This window comes from Trichoplusia ni, chromosome 10, assembly GCF_003590095.1.
Source record: "Trichoplusia ni isolate ovarian cell line Hi5 chromosome 10, tn1, whole genome shotgun sequence".
NCBI lineage: Eukaryota > Metazoa > Arthropoda > Insecta > Lepidoptera > Noctuidae > Trichoplusia > Trichoplusia ni.
In genome coordinates, this window is record NC_039487.1 from 920754 (window position 1) to 942208 (window position 21455).

The 21455-nt window shown below is 34.3% G+C and overlaps 1 protein-coding gene and 1 non-coding gene across 2 annotated transcripts in view; one reads left to right on the forward strand and one right to left on the reverse strand.

The window, feature by feature from the left end:
• LOC113498241 (solute carrier family 41 member 2-like) overlaps positions 1-17636 on the reverse strand; it is a 79261-nt gene extending 61625 nt beyond the window's left edge. The window contains exon 1 of the mRNA XM_026878179.1: positions 17379-17636. The gene's annotated coding sequence lies outside the window, so the exon portion shown is untranslated. The remainder of the gene's footprint in view (positions 1-17378) is intronic.
• Trnal-aag lies at positions 14935-15016 on the forward strand. Its single transcript has one exon. It is a non-coding gene; the product is annotated as a tRNA-Leu (tRNA).
• Positions 17637-21455: the final 3819 nt, after the last annotated feature.

Genomic DNA, 21455 nt, shown 5'->3' on the forward strand with positions numbered 1-21455 from the left:
CTGAGATTACTTGTTTTTCAAAGTGAGACTTAGTTTCGGTTTAGTACTTAACGAGAACCACACTCCAGACCCAGGACAACAGATTCTTCTCCCTCTCTAGCAGTGATCGCCTTTTAGTGCTTTTAGTGATTGTTTTAGTGCTTTCTCAATTATCGTTTAGTGTAGACAGATTTCTTGTATTGCAGACACTTGTTTTGTTTTGTGGGCGTATCAAACCCGAATTAAAATTAAATTTTCAATACTTATATAATCATCACGCACGAAGACCCCTGTTCTGTTGCATAACAAGATATGATTTGTGATAAATAAAATACTTTTAATAGGAGAATGTTTACGTGGGCGGAGCCACGAATCACCAATCACGGAGCTTAAAGAAAAACTACTCATTTTTATCTAAATATAAAAACAGATATTTATTTATAATTTAGTTTTTGTTTTGAGACGCAGAAACCTTGTCTTGGTATTTTATCTTTGCTTTGCCCGTTAGAGATGAAAATTAAAAGCGAAAAACGAAAATAAAGCAGAATTTATATACATAGTTAGGTTTACCATTTTTTTGCAGTTTGTACATCTATTAGACGTAATGTTTCCGTAATGCCAAATATTCTAATACCAGTTTTCCTCTGCCAGTGAAAATTCGAAGCTTGACTTCTCAAATGCTATGTCATCGACTAATGCGTCTCTCAGTACCTACCATCCTACTACTATTATAAAGGCGAAAGTTTGTAAGTATGGCTGTATGGATGTTTGTTACTCTTTCACGTAAAAACTACTGAATGGATTTGAATGAAACTTTACCACAATATAGCTTATACATCAGAATAACACATAGGCTACAATTTTTGAGGTTTCTAATGTGAGGTCGTAAAAATACACATTTTTTGCGCTTACATTGCAAACGCTGACTGAATCCTACAAGATAGATAGAAGGCAGATAGATAGATAGAAGGCAGGTATAACTTATATCTTCTAACCACGCGGACGAAGTCGCGGGCAACAGCTAGTAGGTACATATAATCCTCTTACAATTAAAATATAGCAAGATCATAAACTATTATGCTATACAAGCCTGCTAGTCTGTACTATATCCGTATACATAACGTTAGTTCAAGTCCGGTCTAGTCATACCACTTTTTGGTCTCAAGTACTTCAAGAATTCTATATCAAAAAGAACACGTTTGGAAATTGAAGGGTCTACGAAAGCTGAGTGCTGTGTGCTTAGCATCTTGGAATTAAGTTTTCTGGCAATAGTTTTCGACTAATCATAACGTTTACTTTGCGAGAAGTCTGGGATCGTAGAAATAACTAGGGCAACCTTCTAAAATAATGAATTTTCTCGCCGGTTCCTTTTCATAGAAATGACATTTTGGAACCGATCCCATAGTCGCTAGTTCTTTAATTAACGTTTCTTAAGCGCCTGTTTTGAGGATACTAGAAATAAAAACAATTTTGATTTTGAATAGCTTACTTTGCTAAAAATATACCGAATACCTAGTATTAGTAAACATTAAGAAAAAGTAGATCAGTACACAGGTAAACTATAAAAAACATATTTTGTAGATGTAGCCCAAATTATTAAAACCTCTATTCTTTTAATCTGTTACTCACATAATGACAAATACTATTAAAAAGTGATTCATATGAATTAGCTTTATTAAAAACAGGTTAAAATCGATTGTGTACTTCCCGCTAATGATTAATTTCAACTTCACATTAGTCGGGGAACACAAATGATAGTTATTTTAAGTGTTATGACAATGGTACTTAAGATTCACTTTATGATAAAACTGGAATCACGTCTCATCTAAACGTTTCAGTAGTTATAATTTTTTTGCGTCTTCCTTTAAGGAAAATAAAGAAATAAAGCTACCAGTGTTTCGGAAGAGTCAGAAGCTAGAAAGTCAGACAACCAGTCTAACTACGGGGTATCGTGTTGCCCAGGTAACTGGGTTGAGGAGCTCAGATAGGCAGTCGCTACTTGTAAAACACTGGTACCTACTAAGCTGAATCCGGTGAGGCTGGAAACCGACCCCAGCCTAGTTGGGAAAAGACTAGGACGATGTTAATCGTAAAAGAATTAAAGCTGGTATTAAGTGGACTAATAAAAAATAATACGGCTCAATTTGGTAAACCTTGAAGCCCTAAATGTACCACAAAATATCAAGTTCGGAAAACAGGAAAATATCTCTTTAATCGCGAGTGCTTCCTTTTTTTTATTTTAAATACTCTTTTGTCATGTTTTCTTTTTACGTTGATTTGGTTTTTAATTAATAAACTACAAGAAAAATATCTATAGATTTAAATTTATCTTAGGCTCCAAATTAATTGCAGAAATTATTCATTTAACATTGGTTTTCTCACGCTTATTTATCGGGATAGCCGGACTAGTTTATGACTCAAACGGAGTCCATAATCATGAGCTGACGCGGCGGCAGAATCACAAGGGAAACTACGTTCTATCCCGATATTGATTAAATCGTTATTAAAAAAATATGAATGCGAATCACGAAGTTTTTAGGCTTAATAATAATATTACAAAAAGTTTCTTTAAACAACCTATTGGAAAATTACCGGACGTTTATCAAAACGTAATAATAATATTAAAGATGGATGCGATGACTCAGGAAGTATATATTGTTTGCCAATTTTAATACGATAAAGTACTTACTTCGATTTGTTTATCATTATCTACTTATCTGGTAATTACATCAGATTTTAATGATACATAAATTGGGGTATTAGAAAGCTTTTAATACCACCCCGCTGTGTAGATCGTATCAATAAAAAGATTATGATTTATAACAGTATGAATGTTGTGCAATATTTTTTGCATGACATTTAAAATTCTGGAGCTTTATCTGCTTGTGTATGTTAGAAATATTTAGCAAAACAATCTAATTTGTATTAGTGTCATATAGAATGAAGAAAAGACATATTAATTTTCCTTTTTTCATAACGCGACTCCCGCACTAAGGAATTTAATCCTTGTTCCGCAAACATTCGAGTTATATGCATAAAGACACCCAGACTCAGGACAAGCGTTTGTGGATTAAACAAATGCTCGTCCTATGCGGGGATCGAACGCGCAACACGTCGTGCACATTGAGTTCCGCAAATAGTACCTCAACTACTCGGCTATCGTAGTAAACCAATTAAAAAAAATTATCCTTAAATTAAATTATGATGGGCTTGTCTCGTCAATATCCTAGAACATACCAATACAGAATCGTAGAAGTTTATGCTCTTGCAAAAAATTTAAATCTTTCATCTGCTCTTAAAACTAAGCCCAAAAATGAAAAAAAAAGGCTGACTGTCCCATTTTTTTTATAAGTTCTTATCAATTTTCTACTTTAAAAAATCTTAGAAGAATGTAGGAAAACTTAAATATATTTAAAAAATAACCCACATTTAATACTTACATTTCTCTGAACACTAACGATGATGCATCGATTAAATGATTTTAACTAAAATTTAAAAGGAAAGGTCATCTCGTCAACCAGGTATGTACTAACTCATTATTTTTTATGTCTATCCATTTTAATGCTATATAACTATACTTAACCCAAATTATTATTAATCAATATAGTATAAAGTATAAACAGTTAAATTGAAGAGAAAAAAATAAGAAAAGATCACAATTCTAATAAAGCCACATTCAATCTTAAACACGAACAATGATACAAACCTGACAAGGTTATTGGCAGGTGAATCCCTACAACCTAACACTAGTATTGTTTTCCTTAAACGTTTGTTACACCTGAACTGAATATTAACCAAAAGGAAATCAATTATCAAAATATAAAACAAAGAACATTCGTTCAAGGGATAGTCCCTATATAGAGTGACGTCATATATCGAATAGTGATAGAATAGTTATAACTACCAGAGTGGTCGTGGTCGTCGCCCCTGACGTGACGACCACGACCACTCTGGCAAGAGAAGGAAGTTATAACTGATTCTAATGGTTGCTCGCGAATTTCGATTACTATAACGATAATTATAATTGAAAGTTTTTTGCATTCATTAAAAATTAAACCGTTTGCTTGTATGGCTTAGTAGGTGTTTCGGCCGCTGGTTTCCGGAAACCGGAATTTCAATATTATGAATACTTTTGAGTGGTGTTTCGGCCTATACTTCTTTCTTCTTCTAAGCAAATTTTGTAGGTACAGTCATACTGAAAAACCTTAGTTAGGGTTATATTATTTAAATGAAGGAAAGAGTACACCCAATCAAAGATATTAATATCAAATATTGATTTTCCAAATCGGAATTGTTAGGTACTAGAAGATGGGTAAGTGACCTCACACGACTTTTCTAACAGTCTCAGAACTCATAATTACTTGATACTTGAATTCTACTCACGACCCAGTCGCCGTAACAGCTCTCAATTAAGAAGGTTCTCGTCCTAGTCGGGCAATCCCTTTGAATACACGTCAGTATATTATTATTGTATCGTTTAAGTAACTTTACATAAGTACTAAAAGACTTTAAATGTATCAGCGCTCGTAGATTCGATTACCACGAAAAAGCGGCTTAGTAGTCGATTCGTCCTAATCTATTTCGCCGGTTGAACGGGGCGAATGGACTACTAAGTACTAAGCGGTACACTAGCAATATTTGGGTAAATAGTACATTACAATTTTAGTGTACCAGATTCGCCCTCTGTTAAATGTGTCTCGGGCGAATCTGCAAAAAAAAGGTTTCTGTGTACCACAGATTTTCGTTACTACGTAAGTTGGTCTAAATGGTCTTTACTTCTTCACCGAACTATGACGTCACTTGAGTCGATATATTTACAAATTGTTCTCGAATTTAAAAAAAAATATATTAATTTCAGATGTAAGCATTTTGTCAAGAATTGTTTCTTTCTTTTTTACAATGTACACGTTTAAGTATTATGTTTATTAGGTATATGATAGCAGCTAAGTTTTAATAGTTTCTGACGGCATTCAAAAACAGTTTATAGCTTCATGCACGTCATTCCTAGCAGCGAAATGTCATCAAAAGGCTAAATTAGTAATTGACTGACTACTGAGTCATTAATACCCCAAGTTCTTTGAAACGATAGTTTTACGACACACGTATCAATACAAAAGCAGAAATCACCTGCACAAACATCCCTATTCACAAGAAATAAAATTTTGAATATTCAACAAATGTTTTTCCCCCAATGAAATTTGTAGTAGATACCTAAATAATAAAATTCAACAATTAATCCGATAAAAAACAAATTCATAAAAAGAGAATTAAAGTCAGAGTTCATTTTTTCATGAGGACTATTTAGATAGGTATAGGTGGATTTAAGCGGATATTATTTAAATAGAAAAAAATACTTATACTTTAACCCTTGAGTATGGAGCTCTATAAAATACGTTTAGACTGACCGACTCACTAGACAATGTTTGACTTTTGACTATTTATTCTCTTGTAGATAAGTGATCATCGATTCCCATGAACTCCAAGACAAAAAAAAAATCAAAAATAAGCAGGAACTGAGCCACGACTCTCTTTCATCGTTATAATGTAAGTATATGTAGGAAATAAACTTCTTAAGGTTTATCAAGCTGACCGAAAGCAAAAGCCTAACCACGCGAGACCAAGATAAGGAGCATAAAGAAAAATGATGACAATTATAGGTAGATAAAAATTTGCAAACAACACCATTTTCAATCTATCTATTAATTGTGATAATGAAGTTTTGCGAACTCCTCTGTCACCCACAGTATTTTATTTTAAGGCTGATGATGCAATACTAAACGTATAATCAATAATCTGTGTTCTTGTCATCCTAGTAACATGATAAAATTGGATGTAAGTGGTTATAACTCTTAAACACAAATCATTAAAGGTTAAATTTCAATATAACCTATTTGCTAGCTAATCTTTAGCGGCCATATTACCTAGCAGTAATAAAACTCGATGGTACATAGAAATAATACATACACTTTTTTTTTGTTAAGGCGGGGAAATCCTCTTGGACACCCACTCCCTCGGGGGAGGAAATGGGTAGTGTCAGACTCTTACTGACTAAACCTGAACCGCGCCGTGCTACGTCATCCGCGTTTTTGTGTCGGTGTATGGCAATGCGTTGCAACCCTTCAGTGGATCTATCTGATCTGTTATACTCCAACTTTGGAAAGAGAAACCACTCGGATGTATCAGATTATGAATTAAGAAAACCACCATTTGAGCAAATCGAGGCTAATATAAGGTAATAAAAAAAAAACCAAAATATTTGGTACACATTCATTGGACATCAAAATTGAATTACTTATCGCTTGATCGAATTCGTGACAGAATTGCCAGTCAGATGTCTGTATTTGCTATACACGAAAAGAACCAATAAAGATGATTCATCTTACAGTGAAATGAGAAAATTTTGGTAGGAAATTTAGAATGTCTGATGAGTTTTCGAATTTCTGATAATGTGCTCTTTAATCTTCACAATCTAATAAATATTCTAGATATAAGAGCATAAGAAGGAATTTGGGAAGTACCTGAGAATTTTCTTAGTTTGAGGTCATACATGATAGGGATTCCCTTGATCCCATACATAAGTGAGAAGGAAAAATCAGATGATGAGATAGCAGTTGATTGGCATTTAGTGGTATCATGGAATAACGATTATCAACTAACTTTTCCTGTACTCTAAATTAAATAATAATTAAAGTCTTCTTTGTCCGATACAATATAAAGAATTTTCTAAGTTTTCTGGGATGAAACACTAATGACATCAACCACATGGAGAGTGGGAAGGCGTGAGGGTTTTCGGACATCCACCGACTAAAAACACCCCGGGCCCTTTCTACTGCTTAAGCCAGAGTCATGGAATCGCTCACGCATGCTCTGCGAACGACCTTGGGGGCCTGACAATACATGAATAGCTTACGTCTTTTTACATAGTTATAAGTAGCATGACAATCAAATTAAAAAATATATTATCATATCTCTCAATTCGTCCTGTGTTGTGTAATCCACACGTGTCTTGCCCATTCATACTTTGTAATCGTGTAATAATCATCCGCGATAAGGATCAACTTAACTAGCTTATAATCACATAACAACCAAAACTTCGCCTATAACTCATCCTCGATTACAATCTTATTATGACTGTCACTTTTGTTCTAGTCTACAAATTAAGTCTATCTTTTTCCTTATTGTTTTAATTTTATGATCCAAAATAATGTTAATTATTAATTTAATCAAATTTACATGTGATCTAATGTTTTCGAACTTAAGTTGCATTCGATAGTCACAATTTTATCTGTCAAATTATGATTTAATGCTCGTTGAATACGCACAGTTTGTGTGATATTGTAATTTAACCAAATTATCCGAAATGTGTCATGAATTGGTTGCGTAACCTACATTGGCGTTGAGAACATTGATTTTACTAAGGGCAGGAAAGTTATTAAAGCTGCTACTGATTTCAACCAATCCTGAGGGCATGGAAAACAGCTAGAAGCGCCAAAGTTTTGATCTCAACTCTACAGAGTCCCGGGGTTCAGGCAGGAGCGATGAAGAGGACCTCGAGTTTGGATGAAAAAGGTTTCTAAACTTTTAATAATGTTTGCTGAGACTCACTTGAAAATGCGTGACCCATATAAAGTACTGTATTGAAAAATAAGCTGGGAGACTGCTTTTGGTGGCTAAATAAAGGCTCAAATTATATTATGCCGTGGAAACCTAGGTCGAAATTAGTCAATCAACTATACTAAATCTGGAACTATTCAATGGGGATTAGTTAAAAATCCAAGCGACCAGACCGGACTACTACTTGATGACGTCAAATCATCAATATGACTTGTTACGATGTACCCCGCTACATGCTGGACAAGAAAGCTTAAAATCTATACTAATACTAGCTAACCCAGCAAACGTTGTTTTGCCGATTTTTTTTTCTAGTTGTATGTATTTTTGATGCCACATTATAAAAAAAAAACAAACAATTTCGTCCAAAAAATTTAATATTTTTTTTAGTGTGAGCAACCCTTATCACTTAGGGATATGAAAAATAGATGTTGTTCTATTCTCAGACCTACCCAATATGTATACAAAATTTCATACAAATCGGTCGAACCGTTTCGGAGGAGTACGGTAACTAACATCGTGACACGGGAATTTTATATATTAGATATAAAGCTGTAGAGTTTGTTTGTTTGTTTGAACGCGCTAATCTCAGGAAGTACTGGTCCAAATTAAAAAAAAAACTTTTTTTTTAAGTAGACCATTCATCGAGGAAGGTTTAAGGCTATGTACAATCACACCGCGACTAATAGGAGCGAAGATATAATGTAAAATGTGGAAAAACCAGAGCAGGTATAAATTATAACTTATATCTTCTAACCAGGCGGACGAAGTCGCGGGCAACAGCTAGTTTGTCATAAATCATAATCAGCCTTGAACTTCCCATCGCTGGATGCTGTTCTTTCTACTTCTTATCCTTCGTAGATTTACCCTGGGCTCAATTTTCCTCACGTAGGGCTCCAAGTCGGCCCATTATGTATAGACCTACCATCAAGTTAAATCTTCTCTCTTCTCGTTCCGTCAATTCTGTCGTAACTACTTCAACTTATCAATAAAATCGCGATCGATTTCAATCTGTTGTCAGACATCCGTTGATATTTCGTGGCTGTCTGATTGTGGTTAAGATAAAATGGCCAGGTGTGGGTTTGTCCAGAAATTTATTTTTATTTTTATGTTTATATAATAATCGACTCTTTATACCTAACTTGCAGTCCTCTACGTTTTAACTGGTAATGTTAGATAATTATCTTAAGTATTTTAAGCAGCAAACTTTGCTTAGCTTTTTACTTTATATATTTTTTGTTCGTTAAAGCGAAAACAGAAATACACCATTTGTGATATTTTAAACACTTGCAATCTGGGTTCATAAGATACAGCCAGCCTCGTGGCAAATCGACTGACAACGGTGCCAAAGGAGGAGGGGCCCCTATTAATAGCTCAGGTACGTAAACCTAAACTCCTAAAAAATTAACTCGTGGGCATCAGACTATTTCAGCCCCTTTACACATAGCCGGTCGCGCCGAATCTTTCATTTCTACAAGCTCATAATTCCAGCCAGTTCGCGTTATCTCTGATGCATGATTTTACTTGCCTTTCAATTAAAATAAGATTCGAATCGGTCAATTCACTTTCCTTAACACTGAGATAATGTTAGCGCCTTAGCGCCGAAACTCTTTGCTAGTTGCGCGTGCGACAAAAGATGCATCTGTACATTTGGGATATGCTTCTAATCCAATGAAGTCTGTCAAATGATTTGTTCACAGGATTTTTCGTTTTGCAAGTTGAAAAGAAAAAAAAACGGTTTCTTAGGTTTACGCGAATGTTAGACATTGAAATGAAACTACTTTTACTAATTTTATCGCGGTTTAATTTTAGATTTCGAACGTCGTGCACTAAAATCTAAAATTACCAACTATAGAACTAAAATTTAAAATAAATAATGTGAAAGTTATTGTAACAGAATCTCTAACGGCAATTTTAGAGGAAATACTCGTAGCATCCAAGAATTCATTAAAGACACAACACGACTAATTCAATGTTGTCGTATGTAAACCGATGATAATACTTATTCAATGTTTAATTAAAGCTACGTCACATGTAGATGCCCACATCCATATATCTTATCATTGATCTAGACCTCTGATATAGTTATATAAGTCGCCGTGACTTATCAGGTAACACGAAAGGCTATCACGAAAATTAATATCATTAGTGTATACTGATTACAATTATCTCACAAAACTTATTAGCTTCTGATGTAATTAAATCACAAGTTTCGAACGACATTGGGTGCCTATCATTATATCTTATCTCGAGTCCTACGTCGTAGCGTTTTCGTTAATATGCTTGAATTTTAACGAAACAGTTTTGGACCCCTTGGCCCCCACCTAGAGTAATTATAATATGCTCTTAAGGCTATAACACCAGCAGCCAGTGCCGTTTTGTCCATTAGGCACTGGGCCCACCACTAAAGTAGGCATCTAAAAAAAGCTCGATAATTTTTTCACTGAATGAAAATAACTTTGGGGGCCCCCACTCCTTTGTTGGATCGAGGCCTCGGGGCCCCTGGGCCCCTAGATCCGGCCCTGCCAGCAGCCATCCGCTATAACAACGTGGACGGTATCCTAACGTGCAGCTAATGCTCACGGATGGTTACACATAAAATAGGGTACTGCAGCCATCAAAGGGTGCATAGAAAAGCTGAACACCTTAGCTCTTCTGTAAACAATAATTAGAAGCAGACATCATAGCCGAAATCGGCTGGGAAGTATATAAGTTTATATATTATGTACGTATGATTCCTAGAGCTCTCTCACGCAATACCGAGTATCAATCTGCGAACAAAATCAATCTATTGATCGAATGCCAATCAATTAAGCGTTTCGCTTCGATCTAGAATCGCGAAAAAGATAGCCGTTGTGATCTATCCTCAAATTAAACTCGTTTAACTAGAGAACTTCCTTTCACTGTTTATTTAGGATCCAAACTGTTACAGATAATATAAATCTTGCGAGCCTGAATTCGAAGGTGCCATGCTAAAGTTTTATTTAGTTAACAGGCTAACTTCTGACCCGTGGTACTGCCGTCTAGATCTATATTTTTAATAGTAAACAGGTACATAGCACGTGGAACTGCCAGGAATATTCATTTAAAAATGCAGTTACTTCTCGTGAATCTTGAAGGTTATTTTTTTCAGTGCTTAAAGCCCTTAGTAAATATTTGATTACCCGTTATTTTTTAAAGCGCTCTTTTTGAATTCTGACTCTGAAATCTTGCGCAAATATCCAAAACGCTTCGCAAGTTTTGCGATATCCGTTTCAATTTTTTTATGTTCTGATAAAATGATTTAGCCAGCATTATACCAAAATAATCCGCTGCTGTGTAACTGTCAACTTAACTCAACTTGCTTGAGGTATTCCTCTACCAAGAAGAAAATAGTTCAACTAGCTATATTCATCTCACAAAATCTCACTCCAACATTTCATTAAAAGCAATCTGGATAAAGCGAACCCCACAAATTACACAATGTTCATCTTAAGTGGCCATTTTTGCTTTAACCTAGGTACCTTAAGTACTTCATAACCTTTATCTTAATACCTATCTAGTTAGCTTGAACGTTCGGCCTTGCCCGTCCAGAGCAGCCTTGTATTAACTGCCTCTGACATTTGCAAGGACAGAGAAATTACTCGCTAACTCGCTCATAAAGGCTTTATTTATTAAATGGTCTAGAGTGGCATAGTTATTGCATTATAAGACTATGTCTTATTGGTTGGTTCTTATAAGCCATAAGGGTACTGTAGAGAAAAGGCAAAAATGATATTCTAGTACTAAGACTCCGTTGTCTGTCTGTTTGTCACGAGGCTGTATCACATAAACCGTAATAGCTAGATAGTTGATTTTGTAACAGACGATGATGTATTTCTATTACCGCTTCAACAAAAAATATAAACAGAAATAAAAATCGACGTCAGAAGGAAGGCGTTATCTCACTTTTACTATTGTAATTACTTAGTATTTCCAAACGTTTACGCTTTTTGGTACTTAATAGTAACAAGGCTCTTTATAGCACATCTCCAAGAGGCTACGTGGCCAAAACAGAACAAGCCAACAAGCTTGCTTTTGGACTTTTTTTCACAGTTAATCGAAATTAACACATAGTGTTTGTAACTCCAAAAGAAGTATTATTTCTATGCATTTAATAAATAAGCATTTTTCTATGATTTAGTAACCTGAAATTCGGTGTCTCGTGTGGTTGTACAACCGTCAACAATTTACTGACTAAAGGTATCCCAAACATAAACACATGGCTTTGCTTACGAGGGATGGAGTATTCACTCTAGAAGACGAAACTAGCGCCAAATCATGCAGTGACACAATTTGGGACTACGTTCGACCGACGGCTAATGACACTGATAGCACTGAGTCACTACTCGATATTGGCTTGGTTGGATAGTACATTACAAAACCGATCCGAATTAAGATAAAAAATAGAATTGAATGAGTTTCCAGGGTAAATCTGCAGAATATTTTATTTTACACCCATCCACGACTCAACCGAAAAAATCGTAGCTTAACACGTAACCACCATTTTTTTTGTTAAGGCGGGGGAATCCTCATGGACATCCACTCCCTCGGGAGAGGAAATGGGTAGTGTCAGACTCTTACTGACTAAACCTGAGCCGCCGTTTTACATCACCGCGTTTTTGTGTCGGTGTATGGCATGTTCATACACAACACGTGACCACCGTTCAATTTTATAAATTACCTGATAATGAATCAAGAGGCCAATTAAATAATGACAAATTAATACTAATTACGGCAGAATGAAGACGATATGTAACGAAAGTTAATCAATATTGCTATAAGATTTTATCTTTGACAGTGTTTTAAAATCAGAAACTATCAGTTGTGATAAATAAAACAGTTTTTTTTTGTCAATAAATGGCATGATCTTGGTTGTCCAATTACAATTGGTTGAGATTACATTTGATATATATGTTATAGATATAATATATAATACCAATTTGTGACGTCAATTGTGTTTTTAATTTAATTGATTCATAGATTGTCGGTCATTGATAAAATGCCAGTGCAGATCTAATGTTTCGTGAGTCATACATGTTTGTTTTACGGAACTGATGTTTTACTGAATAGGGATGACGACTATTTTTTTTGCAGCGTCCGTCTTGTAGTTTTTTGTATAATAATGGATACGTATTTTTTAATTTGTCCCGCAAACATAAATTTACCAAATTACAGTGAATGAAACTTACGCGTGTCGTCACGATTGTGTATAAATTTTACCATATCGTTACGTCACAAGCCCCCTCTCCTAAACTTTAAAGCAGTTAATCTTTGTCAATTCTAGTTTTTCTGAAAAAGGAAAAAATACGTGTCTAATACTTTTCAATTATCTAACTAAGGGACTAATGAGATTTTTTCTTTTTATACCCAGTCGTCATCCCTATTATTGGAATCGTTCAGCCCCCATTAGGCATGGTGATACTTGGCTTTAGGTTCAATATCTGCTCAAAGTGCTTGTTCTATACAAGCATTTTGAGGCATTTCTTGACCCACAAAATGCTTTTATTAATTTTGATTAATGTGATTTGAATGACAACAAAACGATGCGACACAAGATTTCAATTAGTGAGTAAGTCTCGTAAGTATATTATTCTGAATAGAGTATTAATTAGGGGGACGGGGGAAAAATGAAGTCCAGATAAGGCTACTTTTACCACCATAATAATATATCCAAGCAGTAGAGAAGCTAGTGTGGAAAACATGAATAAAGATATAATCAAAATAGTCATCCACATTTCTATGCTTGTCATATCCAAATAAAACTGATTCATACAAATATTTGAAGATGGTAGATAAAAACCCATTCATATATTACGAAAATCATGATCTAAATTACAAAGAAAATGAGATACCCGACAACTATATGTAGACCTAGATTTTGTAATTAGTTTAATGTTACTGAGAGGTCATTATAACCTGGACATTTTATTAATTAGTATCTAATGATAACTAAATGTAAGAATGTCGCTAATTATCAGAGTCTCCGGTATTTTATCTTTTGTAAAATATTTGTAATATAATGTAAATTAAAAAAACCTTCCAAATTTGGAAAGCGACTTGTTTTATGTGAAGATATAAATAAATTTCTTCAAGAAAATCAGTCAATTTTACAACAAGCAAATGTGCATCACAAAATACCGCCAGAATTGCGAACATTTTGTTTCTTTTATAAGTTGGTAAGAAAATTAAAACTATTTAACTAAAGAGGTTATTTATGGATTAACTTAAAAGTTATTACTGATTTAGTGCCGATTTTTCTATTGCCAGATAACTTTTATTCGATAAATATATTTGACGTTTTGACAGCTTTTGTATAGAAAATAAGTCAAACGGTCATATTTATTCCTCAGATAAAAGTTATCTCACGATTGAAAAATTCGGGCCTTTTTGTAATATATCATCTATTAAAAGTGACCAGATTGCTTAGCAAATTATTACTTTAATTGAAGGTACATAAGTTTCATATACAATTTTATTTATTTATAATCGTTTCTCAACTAATAAAACAAAAATAAATATGGTATGTAATTTTATTGCCAAGTGGTTAGGTATTTTAATATTATTTTACACGTAATTAAATTTCCTTATTGTGATAATCTAATGATATATAAAACTTATTATATCGGTCACATGGTTGAACACGATCTTGTAGCTGAACAATACCCTAAACAATTAATTAAGATGGGAGAGTCCCTGGTCATAAAATACGAAGGTATTATTGAATAAGTACACATAAAAAGGTTATTTTTCAATCAAATACAAATTGCTGATATTATACCTATAAAAGTGTATTTTAAAATGTCCCAAATAGTTATGACTTCATCAGGTCAGGGTTTATGTTTTTTATTAGTTGTGAGAGCGGCATATTAGTTTTTCTCTAGCTATATTGGTACATGAGGTTCACCCTAGCCGTTGATGGACGGACAGGCGGACAGCAGACAATAGTCAGAAATTGGTTTCCATTTTAACCCTTCGATAAGATAGTTTAAAATGAATGGTTTCATTCATGGTTTCCGAAAAAGTATTGCCCCTCTAGCATAAATCTCGTTCAGCTGATGAAAATTGTGTTTAGTACCTAAGGGCTAAGACTATCCTCTAAGAGAGTGGTTTTGAAGAAAAATATTATAAACAAGAAACTGAGAACTTAAGTAATATTTATGTCACAATCATAATATTATTATGGTAGTTGTTTCATCGTAATGAGTCTTATGAAATAAAAAACGCTTGGACAAAAATATCTCAGGTTTAAAATAGAACCAAGGCCACAATACTTCAGACGATGCTTTTAGAATTAAATTGATAATTTCGACATCACTTCCAACTGGTAGCGTGGCCGAGCGGTCTAAGGCGCTGGTTTAAGGCACCAGTCTCTTCGGAGGCGTGGGTTCGAATCCCACCGCTGCCAAAATCTTTTTGTATGTTTTACAACATTTTCTCAACTTTTTATACCGTTATTCGCAAAATTATAAACTGCATAATTTTAATAAGTACATAATAATAAGATAAAAAAAAAATCACAATCGCTCAACAAATTACGTAAATCAAAATATTAAAAAACAAATACAAAAACTGATATCAAATAAAGGTAAAAAATAATTAGTTAAGCAAGCAATTAACAAATCGCTAGACAGATAATAAAAAAACATTGTGCGGTAATTAATTGTTTAAAACAAAGTCATGAGAACTTTAAACAATAAAGTATAAATTTAATAAATTACATAAGACATGTATTCGCATACTGATTATTATGTTAAGATATTAGGCAATGACAAATGTGACTACTATATAAGTGCTACTATAACAAACTGTCAATTTAATTACTCTTTTAAAACAATAATATAAACGCAAATGAAAATTAACTTATATATGACTTTTCGTTACCTGTGTAACGAAGAAATAACAATGAAAAAGAAGATTTTAATTCATGAAACGGAATGTAATGTAAATTAACAAGCGCAAAATGAAAGGCGCGCAAAGAAATGGTGATAAATTAATCGTCAAATCCGTTGCGGATTTTATCCATTTGGCTTATTTTTTTAATGCGAGGAAATATGAAAGGTCAGGAAATATCTAAGTTTATTCCAAGAAAATGGCAATTTACAAAGGTCATTGTTTTGATTATTGAAATCAGAAAACAGAAAAAATACTTTTTCTAACAGAATCGAAATAAAAATAATACTCTTTCAACGCTCATTGAAAAGTCTTCCGAATTCAAAATGCGGTAACTATATTTTTTTTTAAATATCTACAAGGCATTGACAATTTCGTATTTGTAAATGTAATATTTGACAAATATTTATATTATGTGATTGTAGTGTACAGTTACATATAATAATATAATCTGTGGACACAAATAAACAATAAGACATCAACATTAATTTGTTTATTGATTGTATGTGGTCATACATACAAAAACAATAGTACCGTTTGTAGTTTTATTATTCTTTGTTATTTATTGCGATGCATTTCGAACTAAAATTAGTAATATAATACTGCATTCTATATCTTATATGTATATTTATTTTTTCTATACTCCATGATAAAAAAGATAATTTAAATTGCTGCTATCCTGAAACTTTTTCATCTTAAGAAAGTCTGATTTATTTTATCTGATGATCCGAAATCCTCATAAAAAGAGGTCCTTCTTGATTCTTATCTGAATTGATAATAACGGTTTGAGCTGGCTAATTAATACTTGTAAACGACTTTATAGAAGCACTTTAATAATTGTACGCTTTTTACGCAAGTTATCCATTTCCGTATCCGTTATTTCAATAAGCCCTTTAACATACAAATATGGACAAAGGAAATGATTAAAATTTGATACCTATGTAATGACTGTATTTTATTATTATTTTGTCGTATTTAATTTATTACACTGAACAGCAATCGTGAATAGTATAAATTATTGTACATATCAATAATAAGGCTGTTTGCCACATACCACGGCCTTGAACCTCACGTGAAAAAAAATACGGAAATGACATTTTGAGACAACTTTTCACATTTAGAACTAGAATTCAGTTGTTTTGTTACTTACCTAAGAATATTGTTACACAAATATTTACAAAATAAAATCGAAAATTTTTAGTCACTGAGATTAAGTACTTATGATATCCCACTGAATTTCTTGTGCCTGCTAAATATCAAAGTTGCTACTAATGTTCCGGCTATATATTAAAGAAAATTATTGCCAATTATTGTGTACAGTGCTAACATTTAAAGCAAGTGCATTTTCCTTCTAATAAGTTTAAATTTATACAAAAGAGACACTAGAAAAAATTTGTTCAATTTTCATTTCGAGACTATTTTTTACATGAATTTTTAATTTTAACATTTAACCCATGGCAATATAAGAAGAATATTATTATTTGTATTTCTAGTTAAATAAATTCTCTATATCCGAACCAGAAAATATGTTACAGAGAAACCCCTTACGACATAAATTTTCACGTGTCGTTTCACTTATTATTTATCGACCATTCAATCAAAGTGTTTATACAAAATTGAGTTGTCCACTAAATAACATAAGGTGCTGTTTCATGCAACATCGAGACGGCCGGGGACCACGTGGCCGGACAGACGTACTCTATCGATTTTGAAACTAAAACATTATCATTCCAAACGAAAAACTAGAATAAAATATCTACACACAACATTCACTAACACTTTTCTATAAAAGCACGGTTTTGCGCATTCCACTTGAAAAAAAATCACTACGCTACATACATTGGTCACTATTTCGTAAGTCCACGGTATCCACTCACCATTACATGGTCGGTACTGACATCCACCCGCGCTCAACGAAATCTGACGTCAGACTGGCGAAATTACACTTTTTAGATCAGTAGCATTCGATTTTTGAAAACAGCTGTTTCCAGACTACTCTGACCCCCGAGCGCGCCCGATCGTTACCGCGCCGAGTCTCTAAATCCAATGGTAGTTATCGATGTCAGAGGTCACAGTCGCTGCGAAATATACTCTTAAAAACACTTGCAGCAATGCGCTTTCAGTTGCAAAAAATAAACTAGATATTGTGCAATCTATATTGTCAATAAAAACAAGAGAAACGCTATATTTTTGCCAAGTTTAGTTGTTATTTATAGAAAATAGTCGCCATTTTGAGCCGTCGCGGCGCGGTTTGCGCATGCGTGTCTATAAGGGCAAGGGTAGAATAGACATTATTTTAAATTATGCGTGAAGCGCGGCAGACGTCGCATACATTTTTATTACTGTTTCATTATAAATGGCTGGTAAATGGTTGGGGAGACGAAAGTGTGTACGCAGGCTAAGGTTCAAATTAGTGTGTAAATGTTACTATTTGTAGTAAACACGATCTAAGTTTTTTATATCCATTTGCAGGTGACAGTCCTTGGGCAGCCTACATAATAATAGACAGGCGTTACAGACAGTCACACTGTCTAGAAATTCTATATTTATCTTTAAGACCAAGTCGTTATAATGTTAGATACCCTTCTTTAAATAATTTTCCGGCTCACTGAGCTAAACCCAGGCAGATGGAAGGCCTCCTACAGAAACAATATAAAATGGTAAACTATGTTGCAAAAAAAAAAAACTAAAATTAAATTATGTCTCTACTACAGACAAAAGTTACCAAACATTGTTTTCGCCTAGTGCCCTTGACCCTTATTTCAGTTTATTTTTTACGATCTTGCAGTAAGTAATTTTAGCCCTCGCTATTAAGGAGTTTTCTCAAACATTTAAGTCACATGCACAAAGATACCCAGACTTAGGACAAGCATTCGTAGATCACACAAACGCTAGTCCTATGTGGGGAAGTGAGTTTGACGTGTCGACTTCAACCTGTCGGCTAGCCGTGCAGTTAATGTTCTTTCATTATTTCATTGTTTTGTTTATGTTCTCTGTTAACTCGTGGGATATTTACAGAAGAATACTTTGTCTAAAACTAAGCTTTTGCAAGTAAATAATTTCAAGGGTTACATTTTGTAGTGTAGTGTACTTGAAAGTTATAGTTACGAGTGCATGTTTGCCTCATTAAACATTTTGCATGTAACCACTTGTACGCTCTCAGGAGAAGAGCTAAGACAGACTAATTGCTACATTTGCGATTTGCGACACTTATGTGCGATTATTTTGTCGCAAACTCGCCAAGGACTCTCTTGGAATTCGCTAAAATAAGACTGTTAGGCATTGTGTAAAATAAAGGTGTTTTTAATAGTGTTATTTCACTTAAAAACTCGTTGAAGTGAGAGAGGATTTGCAAAACAAAAAGGAAGATAAGAAAATTATTTTAGAACAGAAAATGGTCACTCTTGATATTTCTGTAATTTCTAAAAACTTCAACAGCTCTCTACTTATAAACGTTCATGTGTGAGATACAGTCTGGTGACAGACAGGCGAACAGGCAAACACAGAGACAGAGAGCAGGAAACCAGTAAAAGGGTTCAGTTCACCTTTCGTTCTGCGTTCCCTATGGGTAACCCTAAAAAGGCTTATAAACCAGTTTTCAATAAGTATTATATTGCGGAAGGCGTTGTGTGAATTCGCGGTCAGGATCAATACCCGCGAGACCTAACTCTCTACGTATTTGCATAACTTAGACTTTAGCAAACTGTCTGAGCGATGTATGTTTTAGAATTTACAATATTGTAACTGTTACTTTCTTCCGTTAAAATTAAAAATTATTAGTAACACTTCTTTAGTGCATGCGGTGCTCACCCGTAAATAATTGTGACACTAAGATAACTTTTATATTCATTAGATAATGTATTTAAATGAATCAGTGTTAACCGTTGTTGGTGTGTCAATAAAGAATAATAAAATAAAACTTATTAGATGAAGTTCTTGGATTTTGAACTGCTGTATTTCGCGGGTGTTTCAAAAACATACAAGTCACATGCACAAAGACATCCAGACTTAGGATACGCGCTTGTCGATTCGAAGGAGAGAATTTTCAATTTTCTACAAATAGGTGTTTTACTAACCACTGATCCATAAAATCTTTCTGAACTTGAGCGAAATAAATTAAGTTAATATTTTTAGCACTGGGACATACACCAACGTAATTTATGTTGCATATGATTATCCCAGAATCACTTGATTAGGCAAATGGGGTGCCTATGACGACTCCGTAATAAAATATTAACATACAGCTATAAATAGACTAACCATGGCATGAAAATAAAGATGGCAACCTACATAGTGCGTGGGATAATTATGTATCAATCTGGGAGTTCCATGATTACAGAATGTACCTAATGCGAGCTATCTGTAACTGTAACTAGTGCGAGTTTTATTTTCAGTAGCTTCTGATTGCCAAAGAGATTTTGATGATGCTAGATTGTTGTCAGAATCTTTAAGAGTCATGACCTACTGTCCTGACAAGTGAAGCTGGCAATTACGATAGTGCAAAAAGAATATGCTATATAAAACTCATCATCATCATCGTCCTAGCCTTTCCCCAACTATGCTGGGTGCGGCGTCCAGTCTAACCGGATTCAGTTAACTACGAGTGTTTTACAAGGAGCGACTGCCTGACCTTCTCAACCCCTGGGCATCACGATACCCCTTTGTAAGACTGGTTGGAAGACTTTCTAGCATCTGACTATCACAATCGACTAACAAAGATGTGTATATACAAGTAACTGCCGGAACCCACACTTTAATGTGTCTTAAAACTCAATCCTTTTAATCGTGGATCAAAGTTAAGTGCTGAAACCCAAAGAAACCTTGACTCAGATTGTGTCCTTTAACGTTCTTCTGTTTCCATCGACTAGTTGATATACGAATACTATGCCCCAAATTTGCTATTTACAATTGCCGATGAATGAATGAAAATTGGATTAAATTTGTCACTACTCGTATTCTCTTAAGCATTTTGCAAACACAACAATTATTGTGTCAATAGTACAAAATTTAATCCAATTTTCGTTCATTCATCAGCAAACTGTAAATAGCGAAATAGGAGTACTAGGATATACCCTTGGTTTTGGTAAGGCGGGGGAATTCTCATGAATACCGACTCCCTCGGGGGAGAAAATTGGTAGTGTCATACTTTTACTGACTAAACCGGTGATCTATACCTAAAACAAACACCACTAATAATATCATGTATAACACTTTAACTCTGTATCTATCCTCCTGATGATGAGAAAATAAATACATTTTGATTTTGATTTGATATCAACATCATCGCAGCCTATTGCCGTCCACTGCTGAACGTAGATTTCCCCCGAAGAGCGCCAACCATCCCGGTCCTGGGCAGCCCGCATCCTTCCGCTGCCAGCCACCTTCTTCATATCATCGGTCCACCGTGCCACAGGGTGTCCTACACTACGTTTGCCTAAACGTGGTCTCCACTCCAATACGTGTCTGCTCCATCGACCGTCTGTCCGTTTGCAGACATGGCCGGCCCATTTCCACTTCAGCGTGCTGATTCTGATTCTGCGAGCAATATCGGTGATACCAACATACTGAACATACAACTTAGAAAATATTTACAAGTACTTCGATAGGCGAATTTTCTGTCATTCGATTAAAACGCCGGATAAAATTTCTTCATACATTGGTTTTGTTGTAATATATAATGTAATAGATAGCAAAAGATAATCAAGAAATATCTTCTAATCAAGGAGTGTCGTCATCACCATGCCGTCGGTAAAATGGAGATACCAGATCGGCATTTACGTAAACTATCTTAGTACTTATTCTACTGTGATCTAAGTACGTCACTATTTATTTATCAAGTAAATATGTTTACTAAATATTTATCTTTAGATAAAGATTTATTTTCCACGGAATTAATGAGAACTGGTCCTTTCTTGATAAGGGAAGTTACCCCGAAGCTGAGAATTTTACAAAAG